Below are 27,128 nucleotides of genomic sequence, written 5' to 3' on the forward strand. Positions count from 1 at the left end.
GTGTAGAACAACATCCTTAGAATCCATGCGGATATAGTTTCCATATAATTCATCCCCTTGACCAAAATGCTCATAGGACACCTCAGAGTTCAAATGTTAACTTTGATCAAGTTGTCCACATTGTATTTCAAAATATCAAATCCATCTGATGGATTATCCTGGCCAAGGTTTTGCTAAATTGAAATACAGCGACTCATTCTTCTCCAACTCTTGGAGTGGTCAATCCCATCTTGATCATACTCTAACTTTGCAAGTACTTGACTGTGTCCAGAAGCCTTTCATCACTGAATTAGAAATTCAGTTAGTCTAGTACCAAAGCACAATGAGTTGCTTGCAAGTCACTGAGGCGATCTCAGGTCTAAAGGATACTTATACCTATATCCCATCAGAGACATTCTCGACAGCAGAATGCTCTGGAGTTGGTTACGTTCAATGACGATGTACCCTTACATCTCAGCTGTATGCTATACCAGTATCTCCACACTCCTTGATTAAGAGAACAACCAACCCATATGGCCTACAGTGACCTATGCTCGAAAGAAGCTATCGTCCTTATTAACAATCTATCATTTAGTCATGAACAGTTTTAAGGACTAATCGATAAATCCTCTCTTTATCAAACCTAAATAGTCCTAAGAATTTTATCACAATAAACGAGTTCATTAGAAGATGAAAAATTATGATGAAAATTCCAAAAATATATTTTATTTATTAATAAATTAATTATAATACAAGGTTGCTCAACCGTCAATAGGTTAATGATTGGTTTTTGGGACATATTTCCCAACAGGAAGAGAGGTCAAACACTTGAAAAGTGTTATGCTGCCAAGAGAGCCCAAAGAATTCTTTAAGAAAGAATACAATAGGAGGAACCATATTAGGGAGTGAGAGTCTTGAATCAACTCTCATGTGGATCAATATTGGAGGATGAATATTTGGGTGCCTCATGGAAACTCTGTTGGAATTTTGGATATAGCGTGATAGGTATTTTTCTACACTTACCTATACATATATGCATATGATTGTTTATCATCAAGGAATTTTTGGGATTAGGATTTGATTGTTTGGAGTTTTATAATGCAAAATTTTGAAATCCATTTTGCTTCCATTATGCTTATCGAACCCTACAATATAAGCATTGTTGGGGTAAGTCAATCAACCCCCGACTCAAGTCAAGCAACACCGACTTCGACTCAACAATGGCTAACCGATTGAACGTATAACTCCGACTATTCTTCAACTGACTGGATAAATCACACTGACTCATTGTCGATAGACCGACCGACATTCGGTTACTATCGATCAATAGCAAACAGCTTGAATAACCTTCGACCCAAGACCGTCGGCACATTAGAATTACTAGCCGATGGTTCGCTCAGACCTTCTACCGACATATCGACATTACTGACGTATAGTCGATCAATCTATTCCACATACTATAACTACTATGAATGATTATCGACTATGTGTCACGGCAATTAGTAAAAATTAACTACCCACTAACTCCACAATTATGACCTGATAATTTAGCGCCATAAAAGTGGGACCACATGTTTGACGATTACATCAAAATCATCTATAAAAGGAGGATAAGTGAACAGTACCACTAAGATACTTCTGAGTCAGAGCTCTACTACTTTCGATATTTAAAAATCTACTGTTCACTAATTTTTTCTCTGACTTAAGCATCAAATGATCCCCACCAGACACAACTCCAGTCTATGAGGATGTTGTTTTGAAAGTACTCATCACCAACGACAGGTGACAGGGTGTTGGCCGCAACAGATTGACGTGCTAGAAAGGGGGAGAAATCTACAGTTGATCATGCCGAAAACCAAAGCCCAACTTTCAACTGATTCGGTGAGGTACTTTTTCCATCAGAAAGATCCTTCTCCCCCACCTCCGGTAGCAGAGCCTAGTTCCTCGGATCCTATGGTCACCATAGATGCCCAGATCGCTGTACTTGTACAGCAGATGAATATTTTGATGGAAACAGTCGAAAGCCTCCAATAGCAGCAAACCCAGTAGCAGTAGCAGCCACCAACAGAACAATCGATGGCACAGTCGATGCCTTCCAGGCACAGCAGCCGTCCTCCATGGCAATCGCCTTCTTTCTCTCCAGAGCGACAATCTCGACACTCCCATCGAGACGGATGACCACATTCTCGATACTCTCACCGTGCCACCCACCACTTGCAGCATTTCCCCTCTTCTTTCCATCTCCACAGTGTTAGGAAGGGGAAACGACTGCAGACGCCTTCTGCTTCTCCTTCAAACTCATCGGGAGGTTCCGCTCCTGGGGTCTCCCGATAACAGTAGTTGGACGACTATGAATGCAAGTTCTAGGAGATTGATCACCGACTCGTCCGACTTCAAGTGGAAGGTCGGAAGTCCTCTAGTGACTATGACTTCCACACCACCAAGCCTCTCTCTCAGTACATCTTGGATGAGCTGATCCCATCTCGGTTCAAGATGCCATAGTGGAAGCATACAATGGCTCCACTGATCTGATTGACCATCTGGAGAGCTATAAAGCTCTCATAATGATCCAGGAGGCAACCGATGCCCTCTTATGTATTGGCTTCTCGGTAACTCTTTGGAAAGCTGCTCGAACCTGATATTTCGAGCTTCAGTCAGGAAGCATCGATTCCTTCGAGCAGCTCGAATATTCTTTCGTGGCTCACTTCAGTACTAGCTGAAGGCCGTCACGAATATCCAACAGTCTCTTCTCAATCAAACAAAGAGAGACTAAGATATTAAGAGACTTTGTGGCCCATTTCAACAAGACAACACTTGAAGTTATGGACCTCAACGAGGACATGGCTATATCGACCATGAAAAGGAGTCTGAGGGAATTTAGATTCTCTTACTCTTTGGACAAAACTCTCCCTCGGACCTATGTTGAACTTCTCGAATGCATGTACAAGTACATCTGTGTGAATGAGGATACTTCTGACCGACGCCAGATAGAAGATAAAGGTCAGAAGAAGAAATAGAAGAAGAGTGAATCTCCGATCGAATCAAGTCGGTCATCTTCTAATAAGCGAGCTTCACCCTGACGATAGAGTTCGAAGCCAAACTACGACAGGTATGACTCTTATACTCCTCTCTCTGCTCTCCGTGCATAGATTCTCATGGAGATCGAAGGAGCAGAGTACCTATGGCACCCCCCATCGATAAAGGCACCCTCAAAAAATCATGATCGGAGGAAGTACTATTGATTCCATTGTGACTACGATCATGATACCGAATAATGCATCCAACTCAGAGATGAGATAGAGGTCCTGATCCGACAAGGCTACCTCGAGAAGTACTGAAGAGATCAGCTAACTAAACCTCCGGTTGACCGACGACCTCAGCCGCAAACTGAGGAGGCCATCAATAATCAACCGACTGCAGGAGTGATCAACATGATCTCTAGGCAATCTAACAGGCGGGCAACTTTTGAAGAAGAGTTGGCAAAAAGATGACGACTTAATGATGTAATAACTTTTTTGGAAGAGAATGTTCGAAGAATTCAAACTCTCCATGATGATGCTGTTGTTGTTTCGGTAACAATAGCAAATTATGATATAAAAAGAATCCTTATAGATAATAGAAGTTTGACTGATATTTTTTTTTACTCAATTTTTTTCTGAATGTGACTATCGACTGATCTACTCAGAAGAGTCTCGACGCCATTGGTCAGTTTCACTGGAGATGTTGTTACTGTGGAAGAAAAAATTTCTTTCTCCTTAACCGTAGGAACTGAACCGCTGCAGAGTACTATTCTTGTGATATTCATGGTTGTTCAGGTTCCCTCGACCTATAATGCCATACTCGGATGACCTAGCCTTAATGCATTGAGAGCGGTGGTCTCAACATACCATCTATTAGATCGATTTCTGATAAAAAGTGGAGTCAGAGAAATACGTGGAGACCAACAGTTAGCCTGATGCTGCTTCTTAGTCTCCACATAAAACAATAAACCTAAAGACTCTCTGTCTGTCGATAAATTGGACCAAAGAGAGAATCAAGAGAGGGGTGAACCAGCTGAACAATTGGTTTCCATCCCATTAAAAGAAGAAGACTCCAAGAAGATGGTCCAAATTGGATCACAGCTGTCTGATCCAGAGCGACAGTAACTAATAAATTTGCTAAAAGCAAATGCTGACATTTTTGCTTGGTTGGCCATTGACATGTCGGGCATTTCTCTGGATGTAATAACTCATCGACTCAACATCAATCCAAATGTTAAGCCAGTGAGATAGAAGAAATGATCTTTTGCCCCTAAAAGACAGGACATTGACGAAGAGGTCGACCAACTCTTCATAGTAGACTTCATCAGAGAAGCTACTTATCTCGATTGACTCGCCAACGTAGTGATGGTGAGAAAGGCCAATGAAAAATGGAGAATCTACATCGACTATACAGATTTGAATGAAGTTTGTCTAAAAGACAGCTTCCCACTGTCTGTTGGATGTGTGCCCTAGAAGCCAATCTTGACTGACACATACTTTTCTCTAGGATATATTTTGTACTTGTTGGGCAGTCTTAATAACCAATCATGTTTATATGTCTATGATTTATCCTAAAAATTAATAAAGATGATTTTGTATATTCTCAAGGTATTGAGAATTTGAGACATACATCATTAGTGGTTAATTTCTAAATACTCCCGATTGAAGGATCATCACAGAGGACAGTAATCAATTTATTCAAGATCGATGTATGGATCATCTCTCTTTAGGGCAGATGAGTCTCGAGTCTACGGTGTAAAGACACTGGGGTGAGAGTTCAAGTGGTTGGTAGAGAACAACTTGCACTGAGCGTAACCAACATGAGAAACCACTTGGATGTCTGCTCACTCATCAGTGATTTTTTCGATGCTACAGTGGTGTGACTGATCTTTTGACCTGCGGTGTGTTGGCTATTCACAGCGAGGCTACATAGTTTGACTGCACGTTTTCTTGGTCCCTAGCCATATGGGTCCTTACTGTGTATATTGGCTATGTAGGTTCAGGTTTGTTGTTTGGAGTAGGATGTATCTAGATGGAATCTATCGACCTTGATAGAAAAAGAGAAGTTCTATATGATTCGTCAGACTGAGTTCAAAAAATCTCTGGCCAGAGTAAGTGTGAATACTGAAAAAGAGTTTTTACAAGATTCATAAATGAACTCGAGTCAAGCCAATCTAGCATATGACTGATGATGGGGTTTGACGAGTTCTCCATGGCCTCTATCAAGTCAGAATTCTCGATAGAGAGATTGTATCACACGATAACTGCACCTAGGGGTTCACTTTTTTGCTCTGCTAAATTACCACTATATATTGCTAGATGTCACTGGTGGATTATGAGAACTCACTAAGATCATTTTTGGATCAATGATCTTTGTTGAGGTAAGTTAGAATCGTTTCAGCCCATCGAAAAGAGTTTTGATCATATTATGATGAAGATCACGGTATGTCTCACTACCAGATAGAATAAAACCTGAGAGGTTACATACAAAAAGAGCTTGACCTGATCAATGGCTTGGATTATATTTGAATTATCAATTAGATTGATAGTTTAAATTTTAAAAACTGCTAATTTGTAAGTATTACAGTTTTGGCAGCTGCTAATTGTTAGCGTAGGAACTTAATTATAAGTGTTGCTATTTTTTTGGAGCTGATTAAATTATGAATTAAATTTTAATTAATTTAAATCAAATTTAATTTAATTTAATTTAATATTAATTGGGTTTAGTTATCCAAATCAGATTTTGATTTCAAGTCTGATTGGATCAAGCTTGACAGTCTTTTCGAATTCAGCTCATTTTGGATTCGATTTAAATCTAATTGAGACTCTATTTGAACCAAATAAATTATGACTCAAAAAGTCTAAGTTCTCTAAGACTCTCTCTCCAAAAATCATGCCAAAAAAAAAGTAAAGTATTATTTGTTCTCATCCTTCTTTCTTCACGTGCTTGAAAGGAGAGGGGGTGCCAATAGTTGGCGCCCCACCTTATCTGGAAGTCTTTTTCATCCAAATTTTTTTTATTTAAATTTGATTCAAAATAAGATAGAAATATCTCAGATTGGGATGTGGAAGCATTTTTTTATGTGATAAAAAATATTAGAGAAGGAGGGCATGCGTTAATTGTTGGCGTGAGACATCTCTCCTTCTTTCTTCCCTTATCTCAATGCACATCTATCCTTTGATTTGTTTTTGAACACCTTGGATTCAAAGAGATGAGATCTCTTGGGCCTTAAGAAGGAGTTGTATGTGGAATTTGAGATGTAGTGTGAAAAAAAAAATTAAAAAGGATGCGTGAATGCAGGTGGCGTGCATGAGATGCGAGAGGCATCTTTCTTACATCTTTCTTTCCTCCCCAATGCCTCTTCCTTCCTTCTCCACTTCATGTCCATGCCCAGATCTGATAGAGATCAAATCTAAGAGTGAAAAAGAGAAAGAACAAGAGAAGAAGAAGGGTTATTCTTTTCTTCATAGTGATCTAATTCAGATCCCATCGGATCTGTGCGAAAGAGTTTGCGCGGCGATCTGCTTCTTCAAGATCTGGAAGAAGAGATCAAGATCCATGAATGAGGAGCGAGATTTGCAAAGTGCTAGGATACCAGTGATTTTGATGCTCCGATCAGATGGCTCCATGTGGATACCAGCAGAGGTCGAGTGCGTGCACGGCTATGATCAAAACTCGGGACATTCGCAGGATCCAAGGTATGGAGATTCGATCTCCATTTTATTTTTCTAACATTTTGTTTTCTATTTCAGATATCAGATGTGGGTTCATGTTCGTATCAAGATTCATGCTATAGTTTTCAAATCTGATCTGATACGTATAAATTAAAATTATTTTAATTTATTTTTACTGCATAGATATTTAAAAAAAAATTTTGAACTACACGTACGAAACTGTAGCATTCTCTAACAGTGGTATCAGAGCATAGGTTCTGATACGAACGTGAAACCTCATCAGATCTAATATCTGGTTTATAGAAATCAGATCTGAAAGTTAATTTGATAATCACATCATTCTGAAATAAGATTGCCCTGGCATAACTCTTGTTATGTTAAACGGTTGTCCTAGGACGATGTAGAATATTGATTAAGGTTAGATCTGATTTTTCTACATATTATAATATGATTACAGGATTATTTTAGATCTGAAATGATTTTAGATCATTTCAGATCTGAAATAAATCATAAATTATTTAGATCTGAAATTGATTTAGATCTGAAAATTTTAATTAGGGTGTAATTTGGATCTAGTATATTTGCTAAAATTCCTTCTACATGCATAGATTTAATGTTATAGTCATATGTGACATATGAAAGATATATTGATCTGATTTCTAATTGATTATATATGTGATATATTAGATTAAATTTTTAGTTGCTTAGTAATCGAATTAGGATAGTCACTATGGCCGTCCGATCATAAGATGATGAAGAGATCAAAGTCACTCTCTTGCCCATTCGATGGGTTCTCTCTTATGACGTATAGGGGTGTCGACTGTGATGTTTCCTATGTAGATGAATAGTAAATAAAAAATTATAATTATTATATTTTTTAATTTAAATCAGATTATGCATGTATTTTTATGTATTTTAGATCATTAAAATATTATATTTGATATATTGTTTGACACACGATCTAAAACTAAATTTCTACAAAACCCTAAATCTAAAACCTTAGGCTTTTTTTGCATGAGAGCATGAATCTGTGATTGGTGTGCCTGTGGAGTCGAGTCAATTTTCAATTGGGTTGATTCGAATGCTTGGTGGGTTGACTCATTTTTGTTGGAGTCAACTCAAGACCCTGGTAGGTCGACTCATTTGCTGATGAACTGACTCAATTGTGCATTCTAGGTCTATAGGTTTCTATTTGTCTCAATGTGTGCTGGCTTACTATGACAAATTGATTCGTGTACCAGGATGAATCGATTTGTCTATGCAAACAATCATATTGTATGGGATACAATATAAATGATTTAGATTAGAAAATATTTCGAGATCTAAACCCAAATCTATGTACATAATGCACTTAATTAAGAATTAAGATTTGAAATTATAAGATCTAAAATTATAAATTTAAGATCTAAATTTTAATGCATAAAATATGGGCTTCGGGTATGGGTTGAACAAATTAGGTTTAGAGACTAAACTACAACTAGGGTCATTGATTAGATCAGGTTAGAACCCTTTTTGATTTTGAGTAGTTGATCGAACCTAATCAAGAGTTGATTGGGATTAGGTCAAAAGGACTCAAAATTGAATTTAGTTATAGTTGGTCAAATTGATTCACATGTGATGTGAATTGATTAAGTCAAGATTGAATTTGGCTCAGCAATTCAATTCGAGTCTATAGGTTAACCTATTCAATTCTAATCAACCAATTTGGTGTCTAAGGCAAGTATTAGATGGTGGTTATTTAATTGGTTCTGTTGTTTGACCTGATCAATTCATTGGTGTCTAAGAAAAGCAATGGAGGGGCCCCCACTCATCTTTACTTACCTAGCCATCTTGGGAGATTATGTTTTATATTAGGTTACTTATTGACCCGAGTTCACCCATGCCGACTAGGTTAGTCAGCTATGAAATGTGCTGATCTAAACTAGATTAGTCATTACATTAGATGTATGTGACTAATTAGAAGAGATCTGAACTCAAATCTTCTCACTAAATATTAAGTCTACTGATCTTCCACCGTTGTAGAGAGTAGGTGTCTTTTCCAATGTTGATCATTCTCGACTGGTTACAGTGGTTCGATTGCATCGAAAAAGCACAACCACTCTATTGGCATCAGATGCCCCGAGATAAAGATGGGGTTGGGCCGAATAACTGTTAGGTGAGGGATCCAATGATGGCTTTGCACTTATTGGTGAATGGTGGGTCGGACTTAACTAAAGAATGTGCCAATAACTGTTAGGTGAGGCCACAGGACTTAGAGACCAAGTCACTACAATATGCTTGGAGAAGCATCTAGACAAAGAGTTATCCATGCATTGATATACGTATCACCAATAACTGTTAGGTGAGGTACCATACATCGATGGGATCGTAGCACCCACTAGAATCTATTATTGCGTTAGAATTTTTGTTTCTCCACCCGAGGAGTGTGAGAGACTCAAAAAATTAGTGAGATCTTTTTGTTTGTTTTCAAAGTCTTTAGAACAAACTATTACAAGTACAATCATCTAATTAAATCTTTATTCTCTATGATCAATTCTTTCAGCTTCCAGCACTCTAGCTCGAATCCTAGATATCTACCACTTGATCAAAATCGATTACATATTCTGACTCAGAAATCTAAGAATAGTTCTTAGCTTTTAAAAATTAAGCCATATTTTCGATCAGGTTAACCCAATATCATCAGCTTGTCCAATTCATAGTCAATGAGCTATACTTGACAAATGGTTGGACATTGACAATTAGGTTAGATGCTATAAATTGGTTTCTATAGTCGATGAGATCCAATATATGCATAAGAATATATAGACTGCCAATGACATGTTAATTCATCTACCATAATTATGAGATGATCAGAGTCACACAATGCATAAGATGCATAATGGACAGTTTGTCTATGATCGATGATCAAGCACATTAAAGAGCTTGAAAAGCTTGACATGATCATGCATAAGAAATTATTAATGGATTTGATCCTATAATTTCTGATTCATATGGATAGTTTATGAAACTATTATATGAATAAATATTATAGCACCTTAACTGAATTGGTCGATATGCTGGTAACTAAGGGACCTTAAAAAGTTCAGAGGTATATACCTAGAGAATCTAAAGAAATATTTGTTGGGAATAGTATCCCAAAGCCAATCGTCAGTCTGTTGATGGTTGTGCTCCTTTTGTATTAGTATATAAATTATAAATAAATAAAAGTTATTTTGATATTTTTTATCATAAATTGTTTCATCTTCTAATGAACTCCTGTGTTGTGATGAAGTCCTTAGGACTATTTAGACTCAACAAAGGAGGATTTGTCGTTTAGTCCTTAAACCTGTTCGCAACCAAATGATACGTTATTACCAAGGACAACAATGTTTATCGAGCATAGGTCGTTGTGTGCCATATAGGTTGGTTGTCCTCTTAACCAAGGAGTGTGGAGACACTGGTATGGCATACAGGTGAGATGTAAGGATACATCTGCACTAAACGTGACCGACTCCGGAGCTATCTCTGCTGTCAAGATTTGCTCCGATGGGATATGGGTATAAATGTCCCTCCAACCTGAGACCGCCACGGTGACTCGCAAGTAACTCACTGCACTTAGGTACTGGACTACCTGAATTTCTAATTCAGTGACAGAAGGATGCTGGGTGTAGTCAAGTACTTGACTTATCAGTGCGTGTGTCAAGATGGGATTGACCACTCCAGTTCAGGAGCTATGTACAGTCGTGTTTCAATTTAGCAAAACCTTGATCAGGGTAGTCCAAGTGAGGAGTCACGGGACTGTTTGAGTTGAGCACGACTCAGATGATCTAATCAGGGTTGACAGTTTAACCCTGAGTCGTCCTATACACAGGGGTCAAAAGGGATGAATTATACAGTAACCATATTCATGTAGGTTCTGAGTGTTGTGATTATGACTATTTGACCTATCTGGATGTCGGGTACCATTACTAGATGGTCACTTCGATTAGTATCGAAATTGGTTCCTGTGCTACCGGCTTAGGTTCGAACCTGCGGGGTTACACACATTAGAAGTTCCTATCTGATCTGATGGCTGATGAAGAGTCTTAATATTCATGGACTATGAGTCTTACATGTCTAAGACTCTATGATCAAGAATCAGGATTCTCTGATCATGAGTCCCACACATTTTGGGTACCGGGGTCAAGAGTCCCACTGGTTTGGGACTCTTCGATCAAGGTTTCATATCGATGGACTTTGATACTCGATTGCCCATCGGATTTGGACTCAGTATTTATGAGAAGTTTAATTAGTGATTTGATCACTAATTAACTCAATTTGATTGAGTAATTATTTTTGGATCAAGTCCAATTGAATTGGATTCAGTTGGGTTTGACCCGATTAGGTTAAGAGTTGACCTAATCATCAAGATGGTTTGATCCCTGATTTGATCAGGGGTTGGGCTTAGTCAATTTTTGATTTGATTAGGATTTTATTGAGCTTAATTAATTCTAATTAAGTTGGATTTAAATTAGTCTAATTGGGCTTAGCTTATTTTAATTAAATTGGTTCAATTAGGTTAGTTTAAAATGAGAAACCACCTTGACCCAAACTCCCTGCGCCACCTCACTTCCTCTGCGCCCATTTGAATTCACGAGAAGGAACTTCTCATGAATTTTCTCCCACGCAAAGGCCATCCCACGCCCATCCTTTCTGCACCAAATGGATAGATAAAGATGATTGGTTGGCCATTCAAATTCAAATGAAGTTTGAATTTGAATGGGCAACCAACCAACTCCATGCGCCCCCTCTTATCTTGTGTGCCACTTTATTTACACGAGAAAGAGTTTTTCGTGTAAACTCTCATGCACAAATGATGCCACGCCGCTTCTCTTCTCATGCCCAAGTGAATAGGGATGAGTTGGTTTGCATTTGAATTCAAATTCGATTTGAATTCAAATGTGCAACCACTTATCTTTATCCTCTCACGTGGATAAGACACGTCTTGCGTTATTTTAAAAAGAAGAGAAAGGTGGGGCGTGCGTAGAATTTTTCAGAGAGATAGTTTGGGGCATGAGGAAGCCTTGTGCATGAGGTGAAGGTCCAAAACCTTCTGAGAGAAAAAGAAAGAAAAAAATAAAAGTGGGCATAGGGTTTTCAGTGTGTTCCCTAGGGTTTTAGCCTGGGGTTCGGGAAGTGAGTTAGTGAGCTACGAGTGTCGTGAGCCCACCAAATTCAAGGGAGAGCATCATCTACCTCTCAAGCATATTTGCTGATGATTCAGAGTATCCATGGAATCAACAGACATCGATCGAAGAAGTTCGATCAGCATCGACCGTCGAAAGGGCTCTACAACGAGCTAGCACTCGTGAGGAGCCGATCAGATCGGGAGCTTCGTGTGGATGATCCGCAGAGGTCAGACATACTATGTGGTTATGTTGTGATGATCAGACCCTCCCGACGATGATCAGATTGTGGTGATCGACTACCCGCACAAAGGTATTGTGTTCTGAACACAGAACAGTAAATTATTTACTATTCAAATTTGAATTTTAAATTTAAATGCATGCATGCTATATATCATATTTAGATCCTAGTGTAGGGTAAATATATGTTAATTAATTAGATTAATTAATAATTTTCACTATAAAATAGTAATTTTGAAAAAATTTTAAAATTACCATTTTACCCCTGCACTCAAATTTCGCATCAAATGGTATCAGAGTAGGTTCTAAGATATGATATATATATATTTGCATGCATAGATTAAGTTGTAATCTAAAAGTTTAAATTTAAAAATTAAAATTCAAAATTTGAATTTTAAATTTTGAAAGTTGTTCGAAATTCAAAATTCAAAATTTTGAAATTCAAATTTTAAAATTTGAATTTTGAAATTTAAAATTCAAAATTCAAAATTCAAAAATTTGAAATTCAAAATTTGAAATTTGAAATTTAAAATTTGGTTGAAATTTCAAATTTAAAATTCAAAATTTAAAATTTAAAATTTGAAATTCAAAAATTTAAAATTTGAAATTTATTTGAAATTTAAAATTTAAAATTTAAAATTTAAAATTTAAATTTTGAAATTAGTATATTTAGATATACTTGATCCAAGTAGCAAGTAATCTAATTGGGTTGGTTACCATGGTCATCCGGTCATAGGAGAAAAATAGGGTTTAAAGGCCCTCTCCTCCCATTCGATGGGGTTCTCCTATGGTGGTAGGGGTGCCACTGTAATTATATCCCATGCAGATGAAGCAGCGAAAGGAATTAATTGTAAAGGTTCGATTATAAAATTTATCATGAATATGTTAGATTAGATCTAAAAGAATATTCATGATTTATTTTGATTGAGTTATTTTCTGTTATAAAATTAGCAATAGGATTGCTATTTATGAAATGTGCTGATCTATTTGTGAAATGAGTCAACCTATTTAATGAACAGAAAATAAAACCTTTCAAATTTGGAAATTATTTTCGAAATGCCAAATCCTGACCCATCAGCCCAAATACTTAATTAAAAGAATTAAGTGTTGTCAAGTTGGTCTAGAATTGTGAATTAAGACCTAAGACAATTGCATAAACTTGTGGATCAATGGGTTAGATGGATTAGGTCCATAATTGGGTTAGACTTAAGGTTAGTTTAAAGAAATGGACTAAATTAGAGTAATTGGTCAAATCTAATCAAAAATTGAATTAGATTAGATCAAGGACACTCTAGACTCAACTCCAATAGTTGTAGTTGAATGGGTCCATGTCTTTAACTAGACCAAGATGGACTTAATTCATGGCTATGCGGTGGAACCCTATTTACTAAGTTGATCAAATTAAAACTAATGAACCGGTTGGTGTCTAAGATAAGTTTGACAGTTTGACCAGTGGTTCTTAAGTGGGAGCTACTCACATTGATTCGATCTCTGACGAGTTAATGGCTTATCCCCACCACTGATCTCACTTACCTGGCCAACCTGGTGAGTTAGGTTTTGATTAGATCACTTGGTGATTAGGGCTCACCCATGTCATTAGGTAAATTAGTGTGACTGATTTAGGTGCTTCTAATGCCAGCTTTAATTAAATCCTTTATAATCTGACTTGGTGAAGTCAGTGGGAGGATTAAAATTGGCTGGTTAATTTCTTCTCTTCTATCCTTTAATAAAATCCTCAAAAATTATTAGATCCCTAAAATAATTAAGTTATAGTGATAACTAAGTCATAGCCTCCCATTAAGTGAGTGATAATGAGTCCATTAGTTTAATAATCATTGGAGGCCCAAAGGCCCGGTGCTTATTGACTAATGGAATTATCATTCATAGTATGATAATTTGGTTGAGTCTTTCTGATGGTGGTCAGGTTGGCCGGTCAAAGTCGGGCCTGATCATTTATTGGTCCAATTCACCAAATCAAGTCATGTTAATGGTTGGACCTAACCAGATCTTTTCAGTGGAGGCCAAAGCATACTGATTAGGTTCTGGGGCAAAATTAATTACTAGAAGTTGTTTAGAGAAACAACTGGTTATGAACCTACCCATAGATGCACATGGGTTGACCAACCAAAGTTGGGCTCGTGTGTAGTCTGTGTGGATTCTAGTACCCACTAAAGAATTAAAGTAATTCCTCGAATTGAAGGTTGAAGCTACTAGTTCATAAAAATACTGGAAGAAACTTTAGACAAAAGTCCAAGTCTTTAGTATTAATAATTTATATACTAATAGAGGTCTGGTTTTCCTTATGCAGCTATAGCCACTATCCTATCACTCCAGTAATTATTAGATAATGACAAGCTCATGGGACCTAATTTTGATAGCTGGTATCGAAAATTAAAAATCATCCTTGAGCATGAGCGGATCCTTTATGTTGTAACGGATTCGGCACTCGAGGAGCCAGCCCCGAACGCTAAAGGGACAGTCCGAGACACTTACCAGAAGTGGCTCAATGATCGGACCACCATTTGTGATACTACTGCCTGGGTATTGGATACCGGAAGCCCTTATCATATTTGTATTTCGATGCAGGGTTTGCAGGTCAGTAGGAGATTTGATGACAGTGAGAGGTTCCTGAACGTTGGAGATGGAAGCAAAGTTTCAGTTCTAGCTTTAGAAATCATGAACCTTGTAATCAATTCTTGTAATGTAATTCTAAGTGAATGTCACTATTGTCCAAGCTTTTTATTAAATATTATTTTTGTAGGCCTTTTGGCCATGTACGGTTATAAATTTTTAATAAAAGAAAATATTTGCAATATCATTTTGAATGGTGTTACAATGTTTGTTGGACAAATAAATAATAGAATTTACTTACTATCACAACCTGTTAATGTGGTTCAAGCATCCGGTAAATGCCTTAGAATAGATAATATGTCAGAAGTCTACCTTTGGCACTGTAGACTAGGTCATATCAATAAGAACAGGATAAATAGGTTGGCTCAAGAAGGAATTCTTGAAGTTGGTGATTGTGAATCACTTCCAACCTGTGAGTCCTGTCTTCTTGGAAAGATGATCAAGTCATCTTTTACTGAAAAAGGTGAGTGAGCCAGTGAACTCTTAGGTCTGGTACATTCTGATGTATGTGGATCCATGAGCTCAAGTGCAAGAGGTGGATATTTCTACTTCATAACCTTCACAGATGACCTATCGAGGTATGGGTATGTCTACTTAATGAAGCATAAGTCGGAGTCATTTGAAATGTTCAAACTATTTTGAAATGAGATAGAAAAACAAACTGGAAAGTGTATTAAAACTCTTCGATCTGATCAAGGAGATGAATACCTTTCCAATGATTTTCTGACATATCTTGGAAAGAATGGAATTCTCTCTCAGTGGACTCCTCTCGAAATACCACAGTATAATGGTGTGTCTGAAAGGAGGAATCGGACCTTGTTGGACATGGTTCGATCCATGATAGGATTTGCTGGTCTACCGATCTCCCTCTAGGGATATGCGCTCGAATCGACTTGTTACCTTCTAAATAGGGTTTCAAGTAAGTCTGTAACCAAAATACCATATGAGATATGGATAGGACGTAGGCCAGTACTCTTGCACCTTAAGGTTTGGGGGCATCCGACTTATGTTAAACGTTTAATTACGGACAAGCTTGGACCTAGGTCTGACAAGTATAATTTTATAGGGACCCAAAAGAGATCAAAAGATATTATTTCTACCTAGCTGATGAGCAAAAGGTGTTTGTTAGCCTTAAGGCAATCTTTTTAGAAAAGGAGTTCCTTGGTGAAGGGACTGTTGCCTCTAAGGTCAAACTTGAGAAAATTCGGTAGGTAGAAAAATTGACATAAGTAGCTGAACCTGAACCGGATTTGATTAGATCGGATCCGAAGCCCATTGTTCCTGCATCCTTAAGGCGATCTGGTAGAGTGCCACGTCAACCGGATAGATACTATGGTTTCTTGGTCCGGGACGGCGATCCTATCGAACTTGATGAAAATGATGAGGATCCAATCACCTACATGGATACAATGCAGAGACCTGACTCTGAGAAATGGCTAGAGGCCATGAAATCCGAAATGGAGTCCATGAAGGTCAACGATGTGTGGACATTGGTTGACCCACCCGAAGGAGTAAAACCCATAGGGTGTAAATGGGTCTTCAAGAAAAAGAAGGGCGCAGACGAAAAGGTGGAAACCTATAAAGCCCGCCTGGTTGCCAAGGGATATCGTCAACGTTATGGTATAGACTATGACGAGATATTTTTTTCTGTTACAATGCTCAAATCCATTCGGATTATGCTTGCGATAGCTGCCCATCTGGATTATGAAATCTGGCAGATGGATGTGAAAACAGCTTTCCTAAATGGAGAGCTAGATGAAGAGGTGTATATGATACAACCTGAAGGATTCACATCCACAGATGAGTCTAAGGTGTGCAGGCTACAGAGATCCATTTATGGACTTAAGCAGGCATCCCGGAGTTGGAACATACATTTTGATAGGACGATCAAGACGTATGGTTTCGTTAAGAACGGAGAAGAGCCCTGCATTTATAAGTGGGCTAATGGTCCAGTTGTAGTATTTTTTGTATTGTATGTGGATGACATTCTCTTAATCAAGAATGATGTCCCTGCATTACAGGGAATAAAGATTTGGTTGTTGTCACAATTTTCCATGAAGGATCTGGGAGAAGCTTCCTACATCCTAGGATGAGGATCTATAGGGATAGATCTAAAAGGTTGCTTGGCTTATCCCAGTCCACGTACATTGATACTATGCTGAAGAGGTTCAGCATGGAGAATTCCAAGAAAGGCTATCTATCGATAGGCCATGAAATTTCTTTCTCGAAGAGGGATTGTCCGACAACACATCAAGAGAGAGAGCGTATGGGTAAAATTTTATATGCTTCGACAGTGGGATCTACCATGTACGCCATGACATGTACACGATCAGATGTGACATTCTCACTAGGGGTAGTGAGTAGATACCAATCTGATCCAAGGGAGAATCACTGAAAGGTTGTTAAAACCATCCTGAAGTATTTGAGAAATACTACCAGTGGCTTGTTTATGGTGAATCAGACTTGAGACTTATAGGATTTACCGACTCTAGTTTTCAGTGTAATCACAATGACAGTAAGAGTGTGTCGGGATTTATATTTACCCTTAATGGTGGGGCTGTCTGCTGGAAAAATTTCATGCAGCACACTATAGCTGATTCAGTTTGCGAGGCAGAGTATGTCGCTGCATCAGATGCTGCCAAAGAAGTGGTGTGGCTGAGAAAATTTATTATCGAGCTCGGAGTAGCACCCTCCCTTATTGGTCCAGTTCTGCTCTACTGTGACAGCTCTGGAGCCATTGCTCAGGTGAAGGAACCAAAGGCACACCAGCGAACGAAACATATTCTGCACCGCTACCATCTCATCTGAGAAATCATGGATCGAAGTGATGTCGACCTTCAGAAGATCGACAGAAAGGAGAACTTGGCCAACCCATTCACTAAAGCCATTGCGGTGAAGGAGTTCGACGACTTCAAGTCGAAGATGGGTATTAGATACTGCACCGATTGGCTTTAGGCCAAGTGAGAGATTATTGAGAATAGTATCCCAAAGCCAATCATCAGTCTATTGATGGTTGTGCTCCTTTTATATTAGTATATAAATTATAAATAAATAAAAGTTATTTTGATATTTTTCATCATAAATTGTTTCATCTTCTAATGAACTCCTATGTTGTGATGAAGTCCTTAGGACTATTTAGACTCGACAAAGGAGGATTTGTCGTTTAGTCCTTAAACCTATTCGCGACCAAATGATACATTATTATCAAGGACAATAATGTTTATCGAGCATAGGTCGTTGTGTGCTATATAGGTTGGTTGTCCTCTTAACCAAGGAGTGTGGAGATACTAGTATGGCATATAGGTGAGATGTAAGGGTACATCTGTACTGAACATGACCGACTCTGGAGCTATCTCTGTTGTCAAGATTTGCTCCAATGGAATATGGGTATAAATGTCCCTCCAACCTAAGACTGCCACGGTGACTTGCAAGTAACTCACTGCACTTAGGCACTGGACTACCTAAATTTCTAATTCAATGACGGAAGGATGCTGAGTGTAGTCAAGTACTTGACTTGTCAGTGCGTGTGTCAAGATGAGATTGACCACTCCAGTTAAGGAGCTATGTACAGTCATATTTCAATTTAGCAAAATCTTGGCCAGAGTAGTCCTAGTGAGGAGTCACAGGACTGTTTGAGTTGAGCATGACTCGGATGATCTAATCAGGGTTGACAGTTTAACCCTGAGTCGTCCTATACACAGGGGTCAAAAGGGATGAATTATACAGTAACCATATTCATGTAGGTTCTGAGTATTGTGATTGTGACTATTTGACCTATCCGGATGTCGGATACCATTGCTAGATGGTCACTTTGATTAGTACAAGAATTGGTTCCTGTGCTACCGGCTTAGGTTCGAACCTGCGGGGTCACACACATTAGAGGTTCCTATCTGATCTGATGGCTGATAAAGAGTCCTCATGTTCGTGGACTATAAGTCCTATGTGTCTGAGACTCTGTGATCAAAAATCAAGATTCTCTGATCATGAGTCCCACACATTTTGGGTACCGGGGTCAAGAGTCCCACTGGTTTGGGACTCTTCGATCAAGATTTCATATCGATGGACTTTGATACTCGATTGCCCATCAGATTTGGACTCAGTATTTATGAGAGGTTTAATTAGTGATTTGATCACTAATTAACTCAATTTGATTGAGTAATTATTTTTGGATCAAGTCCAATAGAATTGGATTCAGTTGGGTTTGACCCGATTAGGTTAAGAGTTGACCTAATCGTCAAGATGGTTTGGTCCCTGATTTGATCAGGGGTTGGGCTTAGTCAATTTCTGATTTGATTAGGATTTTATTAAGCCTAATTAAGTTAGATTTAAATTGATCTATTTGGGCCTAGCTTATTTTAATTAAATTGGTTCAATTAGGTTACTTTAAAATGAGAAACCACCTTGACCCAAACTCCCTGCGCCACCTCACTTCTTCTGCGCCCATTTGAATTCACGAGAAGAAACTTCTCGTGAATTTTCTCCCACGCAAAGGCCATCCCACACCCATCCTTTTTGTGCCAAATGGATAGATAAAGATGATTGGTTGGCCATTCAAATTCAAATGAAGTTTGAATTTGAATGGGCAACCAACCAACTCCATGCGCCCCCTCTTATCTTGTGCGCCACTTTATTTACACGAGAAAGAGTTTCTCGTGTAAACTCTCCATGCACAAATGATGCCATGCCCCTTCTCTTCTCACGCCCAAGTGGATAGGGATGAGTTGGTTTGCATTTGAATTCAAATTCGATTTGAATTCAAATGTGCAACCACTTATCTTTATCCTCTCACGCGGATAAGGCACATCTTGCGTTGTTTTAAAAAGAGGAGAAAGGTGGGGCGTGCATAGAATTTTTTTAGAGAGATAGTTTGGGGCATGAGAAAGCCTTGTGCATGAGGTGAAGGTCCAAAACCTTCTGAGAGAAAGAGAAAGAAAAGAAATAAAAGTGGGTGCAGGGTTTTTAGTGTGTTCCCTAGGGTTTCAGTCTAGGGTTCGAAAAGTGAGTTAGTGAGCTACGAGTGTCGTGAGCCCACCAAATTTAAGGGAGAGCATCATCTACCTCTCAAGCATATTTTCTGATGATTTAAAATATCCATAGAATCGACAAACATCGATCAAAGGAGTTCAATCAGCATCGGCCGTCGAAAGAGCTCTACAACGAGCTAGCACTCGTGAGGAGCTGATCAGATCGGAAGCTTCGTGTGGATGATCCGTATAGATCAAACATGCTGTGTGGCTATGTAATGATGATCAGATCCTTCCGACGATGATCAGATTGCGATGATTGACTACCCGCACAAAGGTATTGTGTTGTGAACACAGAACAGTAAATTGTTTACTGTTCAAATTTGAATTTTAAATTTAAATACATACATGCTATATATCATATTTAGATTTTAGTATAGAATAAATATATATTAATTAATTAAATTAATTAATAATTTTACTATAAAATAATAATTTTGAAAAAATTTTAAAATTTCCATTTTACCCCTGCACTCAAATTTCGCATCAATATTGACACGTTTTTCGAAAGTATGTCAAATTGCTCAAAATTAATCTTATGATTTTCTCTTTTTCATTAGACTCTAGTGTATATTGCAGACTTTAACATAAGATCTAAGGAAGGAAGAGAATCGAGGGAAGGTGAAGTGACTCTTTTAAGTCGGCAATTATGCAAAAGTTGCACTGAGACTGTGAGCACCTAATCTTGATGATTACCATTTGGATTTAATTTTTTTTATTTACATGGTATGATGTATTTGTAAAAAATTATTTGAGCAAAATAGTGAATGCCATTGGATCTAAGAGATTCAGAACCAGATAACCTAAAGTATATAGATGATTCTTTTGACTAGGTCATGTATGAAAAGAAATGATTTACTGACTGAAAAAAATGGACTTTTGGGCTTATTGACTGTTAAGTCATATCTAGTCTGTGAATCATCTCTTTGTGGATTAATGACCAAGCTGTCCTTTATGGAATAAAGAACTAGGACCACTAAGATACTTGTTCTAGTACACATATGATGTGTATGGCCCATTTGATGAGTCAGACTATGAGGTTTCACTATTTCATCACCTTTATCGATGAACGATCATGGTATAGGTATGTACGTGAGATACAATCTGAAAGATTTTGAAATATTCAAAGAATTTAGATATGAAGTAGAAAAGATAAATCGAAAAATTTTTAAAGATATTTCGATCGAATCAAAAATGCAATACCAAATAAAAAATTTATCGATTATCTAAAAAAAATGGCATAGTGTCATGATGAAATTCTCCTTGTACACCTCAACTCAATGGTGTATCTGTGAGAAGCGATGGCACTATATGAGATATGGTCCAGTCCATCATGAATATCGCTAGCTCAATTATTATTTCTTTAGGAACAAGATTTAATTTCTGAAATTTAAATTAGGTTTCCTCTGAAGTTGGTTTCAACGCACCATATGAGATATGATATGGTGGACAAGTTAGAGGATAGATCTATGAGAACTCATTTATAGGGTATCCCAAAAAGTGTTTGAGATATCACTTTCTCTTCCCAGTGGTTCACAATGTGATTGTGAGCAATTATACTGTTTTCTTGAAAACAGTGAGAGGATGAATTCAAAGAGAAATCTCTTAAGAATAATGAGTCACAGGACCTATACAACCTATTTAAGATGAGCCAATATATGTAGTACTTTCTACACCTCGTAGATCTAATAGGATCTCCTATCCTTTAGAAAGATACTTGGTATTCTTATCAAGGATTCAGAGAAAGTGTTTCTCAAGAGAGATTGGGAACAAGGGATGATCTCAAAACTTATAACGACATGACATGAGAAATCATGTAGTTACATGAAGATCAATGGGAGGGTCCCATGCTGACATCGATTATGATATAGTTACATATAAATTTTTTTTTTCAAAGATCTAGGTCAAATATTTTGAAAATAAAAGGTCTGTAGAAATAGATCCTAAAAAGATGTTTAGTTTTCACAAATAAGTACATAGAAGAGGTGCTGAAAGGGTTCAGCATTGAAACCTTCAAGAGGGATCCGTTATCCACTTGGGCATAGGTATATGCCATGCTATGTACTTGATTTAGTATACTTGCTGTAAAAATCATGAGCAGATATTAGTCAAATCCAGGCTGGGAGTATTGGATTGCCATAAAAATATCCCTAAGTACTTGAGAAGCACTAAGGGATTATTCCTCATCTTTGAATAAAGTTAGAGCTAAGAGTGGGAGGATACGCTAATACTGATGGTAGAATATCTACATCAGCATGTATTCTTAAGTTATATTGGTTTGATTTATTGGAAGGATTCTAATAATCGACCAGTAGAAGCTAATTATGCTATAGATGTGCAAGATGCATTCTGGTTCTTATGATAGTTGCAGACTTAGATGTCATACTATTCGATGCTATGATATTGTACTGCAAAGATAATGATCCATAGCCCTCACTAAGGAGCCAAGATCTCACCAGAAGTCCATGCACATAGAACAGATATACGCGATTACCTCAAATAGAAATACATGGAGATGAAGAGAGTAGACTCCACATGATAGTGGTAGGCCCAAGTCACTTAGCTAGCTAAACACTGAAGCTTAACTTCAGAAGATGGAGCTCAGGTATATGGTAGATTGGCTTTAGTAAAAGTGAGAGTTTATTGGATGTGTGCCTTAGAAGTCAATCCTGACTTACACATACTTTTCTCTAGGGCATGTTTTGTACTTCTTGGGCAGTCTTAATAATCAATCATGTTTATGTATCCATGATTTATCCCAAAAATTAATAAAGATAATTTTATATATTTTCAAGGTGTTGAGAATTTGAGGCATACATCATTAGTGGTTAATTTTTAAATGCTCCCGATTGAAGGATCATCATGGTGGACAGTGATCAATCCATTCGAGATCGGTATATAGATCACCTCCTTTTAGGACAGATAAGTCTCAAGTCTGTGGTGTAGAGATACTGGAGTAAGAGTATAAGTGGTTGTTAGAGAACAACTTGCACTGAGCGTGACCAACATGAGAAACCACTTGGATTTCTACTCACTCGTTAGTAATTTTCTCGATGCTGCAGTGGTGTGACTAATCCTTTGACCTACGGTATGTTGGCTATTCGCAGCGAGCCTAGATAGTTTGACTGCACGTTCTCTTAGTCCCTAGCCATATAGGTCCTTGCTGTGTATGTTGGCTATGTAGGTTCAAATTCGCTGTTTGGAGCAGGATGCACTTAGATAGAATCTATCGATCTTGGTAGAAAAGGAGAAGTCCTATGCTATTCGTAAGACTGAGTTTAGAAAATCTCTAGCTAGAGTAAGCATGAATACTGAAAAGAAATTTTTATGAGATTCACAAATGAACTTGAGTCGAGCCAATCTAGTATATAACTGACGATGGAGTTTGACGAGTTCTCCATGACCTCCATCAAGTCGGGACTCTCGATGGAGAGATTGTATCCCACAATAGCTGCACCTAGGGGTTCACTTTTTTATTCTACTGGGTTGCCACTATATGTTGCTAGACATTACTAGTGAATCATGAGAACTCACTAAGATCATTTTCAGATCAACGATCTTTGTTGAGGTAAGTTGGAATCATTTCAACCAATCGAAAAGAGTTTCGATGATACTGTGATAGAGATCATGGTATATCTCACTACCAGATAGAATAGAACCTGAGGGGTCACACACAAAAAGAGATTGACCTGATCAATAGCTTGGATTATATTTGAATTATCAATTGGATTGATAGTTTGAATTTTAGAAACTGATAATTTGTAAGCGTTATAATTTTGGCAGCTGCTAATTGTTAGTGCAGGGACTTAATTGCAAGTGTTGTAATTTTTTTGAAGCTGATTAAATTATAAATTAAATCCTAATTTATTTAAATTATATTTTAAATTAATTAGACTTAATTTAATTTAATGTTAATTAGGTTTAATTTTCCAAATCAGATTTAGATTTCAAGCTTGATTGGATCAGGCTTGACAGTCTTTTCGAATTTGGCTCGTTTCGGACTCGATTTGAACCCGATTGAGGCTCTATTTGAACCAAATGAACCATGACTTAGAGAGCCCAAGTTTTTTAAGATTTTTTTTTCAAAAATCATATCAAAAAGAGAAGGGGGTGTTATTTTTTCTCATCCTTCTTTCTTCACACGCGTGAAAGGAAAGGGGGCGCCAATAGTTGGCGCCCCACCTTATCTGGAAGTCTTTTTTATCTAAATTTTTTTTTATTTAAATTTGATTCAAAATAAGATAGAAATCTCTCAGATTAGAGCATGAAAGTATTTTTTTATGTGACAAAAAAAATTAGAGGAAGAGGCCGTGCGCTAATTGTTGGCGTGAGACATCTCTCCTTCTTTCTTTTCTTATCTCAACGCACATCTATCCTTTGATTTGTTTTTGAACACCTTGGATTTAAAGAGATGAGATCTCTTAGGCCTTAAGAAGGAGTTGTGCATGGGATTTGAGATGTGGTGCGACAAAAAAAAAATTAAAAGAGGATGCATGAAGGGAGGTGGCGTGCATGAGATGCGAGAGGCTTCTTTCTTACATCTTTCTATCCTCCCCAACGCCTCTTCCTTCCTTCTCCACTTCATGTCCATGCCCAGATCTGATAGAGATCAGATCTAAGAGAGAAAAAAGAGAAAAAAAGAGAAGAAGAAGGGTTCTTCTTCTCTTCATGGTGATCTAGTTTAGATCCCATCGGATCTATGCGAAAAAGTTTGCATAACGATCTGCTTCTTTAAGATCTGGAAGAAGAGATCAAGATCCATGAATGAGAAGTGAGATCTGCAAGATGCTAGCACATTGATGATTTTGGTGCTCTGATCAGACGGCTCTATGTGAATACCAACAGAGGTCAGGCGCGTGTGCGGCTACGATCAGAACTTGAGACGTCTGCAGGATCCAAGGTATGGAGATTCGATCTTCATTTTATTTTTCTAACAGTTTGTTTTTCTATTTCAGATATCAGATCATGGGTATATATTCATATCAAGATCCATACTATGGTTTTCAAATCTGTTGTGATACATGTAAATTAAAATTATTTTAATTTATTTTCGCTGCATAGATGTTTAGGAAAAATTTTTGAACTACACGTACGAAACTATAGCATTCTCTAACACTGTCAAAGATTGACCAATTGGTTGATGCAACTTCAGACCATTGACTTTTAAGCTTCATGGATGCCTTCATCGGATACAATCAAATTGGGATGGTGCCTGAAGATGAGGAGCACACAGCCTTTGTAACCGATAAAAGCATATACTATTATAAAGTGATGCCTTTTGGTCTGAAAAATATCGAAGCCACCTACCAACGGCTTGTCAATAAGATCTTCAAGACACAGATCGAGTGAAATATGAAAGTATATGTAGATGACATGCTGGTGAAAAGTTTTTAAACTTCAGAGTATATTCGATCTAGAAGAAGCCTTCAGCACACTCCGACGGCATCAGATGAAGTTGAACCCAACTAAGTGTGCATTTGGGGTGACCTTTGAGAAATTTTTCGAATTTCTTGTGTCGCAATGAGAAATCGAGGCTAATTCTAAAAAGATAAAAGCCATCATCGACATGAAGCATCTGAGCTCTAAGAAAGAGATATAGCAACTCAATGGAAGAATCGCTGCACTTAGCCAATTCATTTCTAAATCGATTGAAAGATGCTTGCCATTCTTCAAGACTTTGCGATAGACGAAGGATTTCTCATGGTCGGATGAATATCGATAGTTCTTTGAAGACTTGAAAAAGTACCTAACCTCTCTACCTCTACTCACAAAACCAAAGGTCGGAGAAACGCTGTATCTCTATTTGACGACTTCATCGAAAGTGGTCAGTTCGGTACTCATCCAAGAAAATGAAAATTGAATCCAAAGATTGATCTACTATACTAGCAAGGTGCTTCACAATATCGAAGTAAGGTATTCAAGAGTGGAGAAAATGATCTATGCTCTGATCATATCATCTCAATGGCTTTGTCCATACTTCCATGCACACCCAATTGCGATTTTGATAGATCAGTCGTTGAAGGCGATCTTACATCGACCTGATACATCGGGTCGGATGGTGAAGTGGACAATAAAGCTTGACAAATTTGACATACAATATTGCCACGACCGTCAATGAAAGCGCAAGTTCTGATCGACTTCATTGCTGAATGTACAATACCAGACAATAAACCAGAGGATGAAACTGGTGATACAATAAAGCAGACTACGACTCCCAAGCCCGACCTAAGATCGACTTGGGTGCTGTATATCGATAGAGCATCTAATGCATAAAGGAGTGGAGCTGGTCTCATTTTTACAAATTTCAAAGGGATGATTATCGAATACGCCCTTCGGTTCAACTTCAAAGCATCAAATAATCAAGTCGAATATGAAGCACTTTTAGCTAGCTTGAAAATCATCAAAAAACTTGACATCGACAGTCTGAAGGTCTTCACCGACTCATAATTAATTACTGGATAGGTCAAGGATGAATTTAAAGCCCGAGACCCTATCATGATGAAGTATCCTCAAAAGGTGAAGGATCTTATATCAACCATAAATTTTTTTGAGATCTTTCATATCCCAAGAACCGAAATGCTAGAGCCGACACACTCTCCCGACTTGCCACTACTTTCTTCAGCTCACTGGGTCGGATATTCATTGAATGTCTTGAACAGTCGAGTATCGATAAAGTTGATGAAGTGTTACAACTTACTGTTGAATCGAGTTGGATGGATCCGATCGTTCAGTACCTGATTAATGGGACTCTCCCTATAGATCCCTCAGAAGCCAAATGACTTTGATGGATGGCCTCTCAATATATCATGATGAATGATCATCTCTACAAAAGGTTGTTCTCCCTTCCCTTACTAAAGCATTTGGAACCAATAGATGCCAACTATGCACTCCGAGAAGTTCATGAAGGGATCTATGGAAATCATTTGGGGGATAAATCACTAGCCTATAAAGTCTCGCGACAAGGATATTATTGGCCCACCATGACAAAAAATACAGCTGAGCTTGTCTGAAGGTGTGAACCATGCCAGAAGTATGCAAATATACAACACCAACCGGCCAGCTAGCTAACATCGATTGTTGTACTATGGCCCTTTGCATAGTGGAGAATTGACATACTTAGCCCTTTTCCTCTGACATCTAATCAGAGAAAATTCATAGTGGTTGCTATCGATTACTTCACTAAATGGGTTGAAGCTGAACCTCTGACAAAAATTACTGAAAGAAAGATAGAAGATATCATTCAGAAATCAATCACATGCAGATTTGGTTTGCCACACATCATTATCACTAACAATGGTCGGCAATTCGACAATCAAAATTTCAAAGAGTTTTGTGCAAAATACCATATTATGTACAAACTCACATCAGTCGACCATCCACAATCAAACGGAGAGGTGGAGGTAACCAACCGAATA

Source organism: Elaeis guineensis, chromosome 7, assembly GCF_000442705.2.
Source record: "Elaeis guineensis isolate ETL-2024a chromosome 7, EG11, whole genome shotgun sequence".
Classification (NCBI taxonomy): Eukaryota; Viridiplantae; Streptophyta; class Magnoliopsida; order Arecales; family Arecaceae; genus Elaeis; species Elaeis guineensis.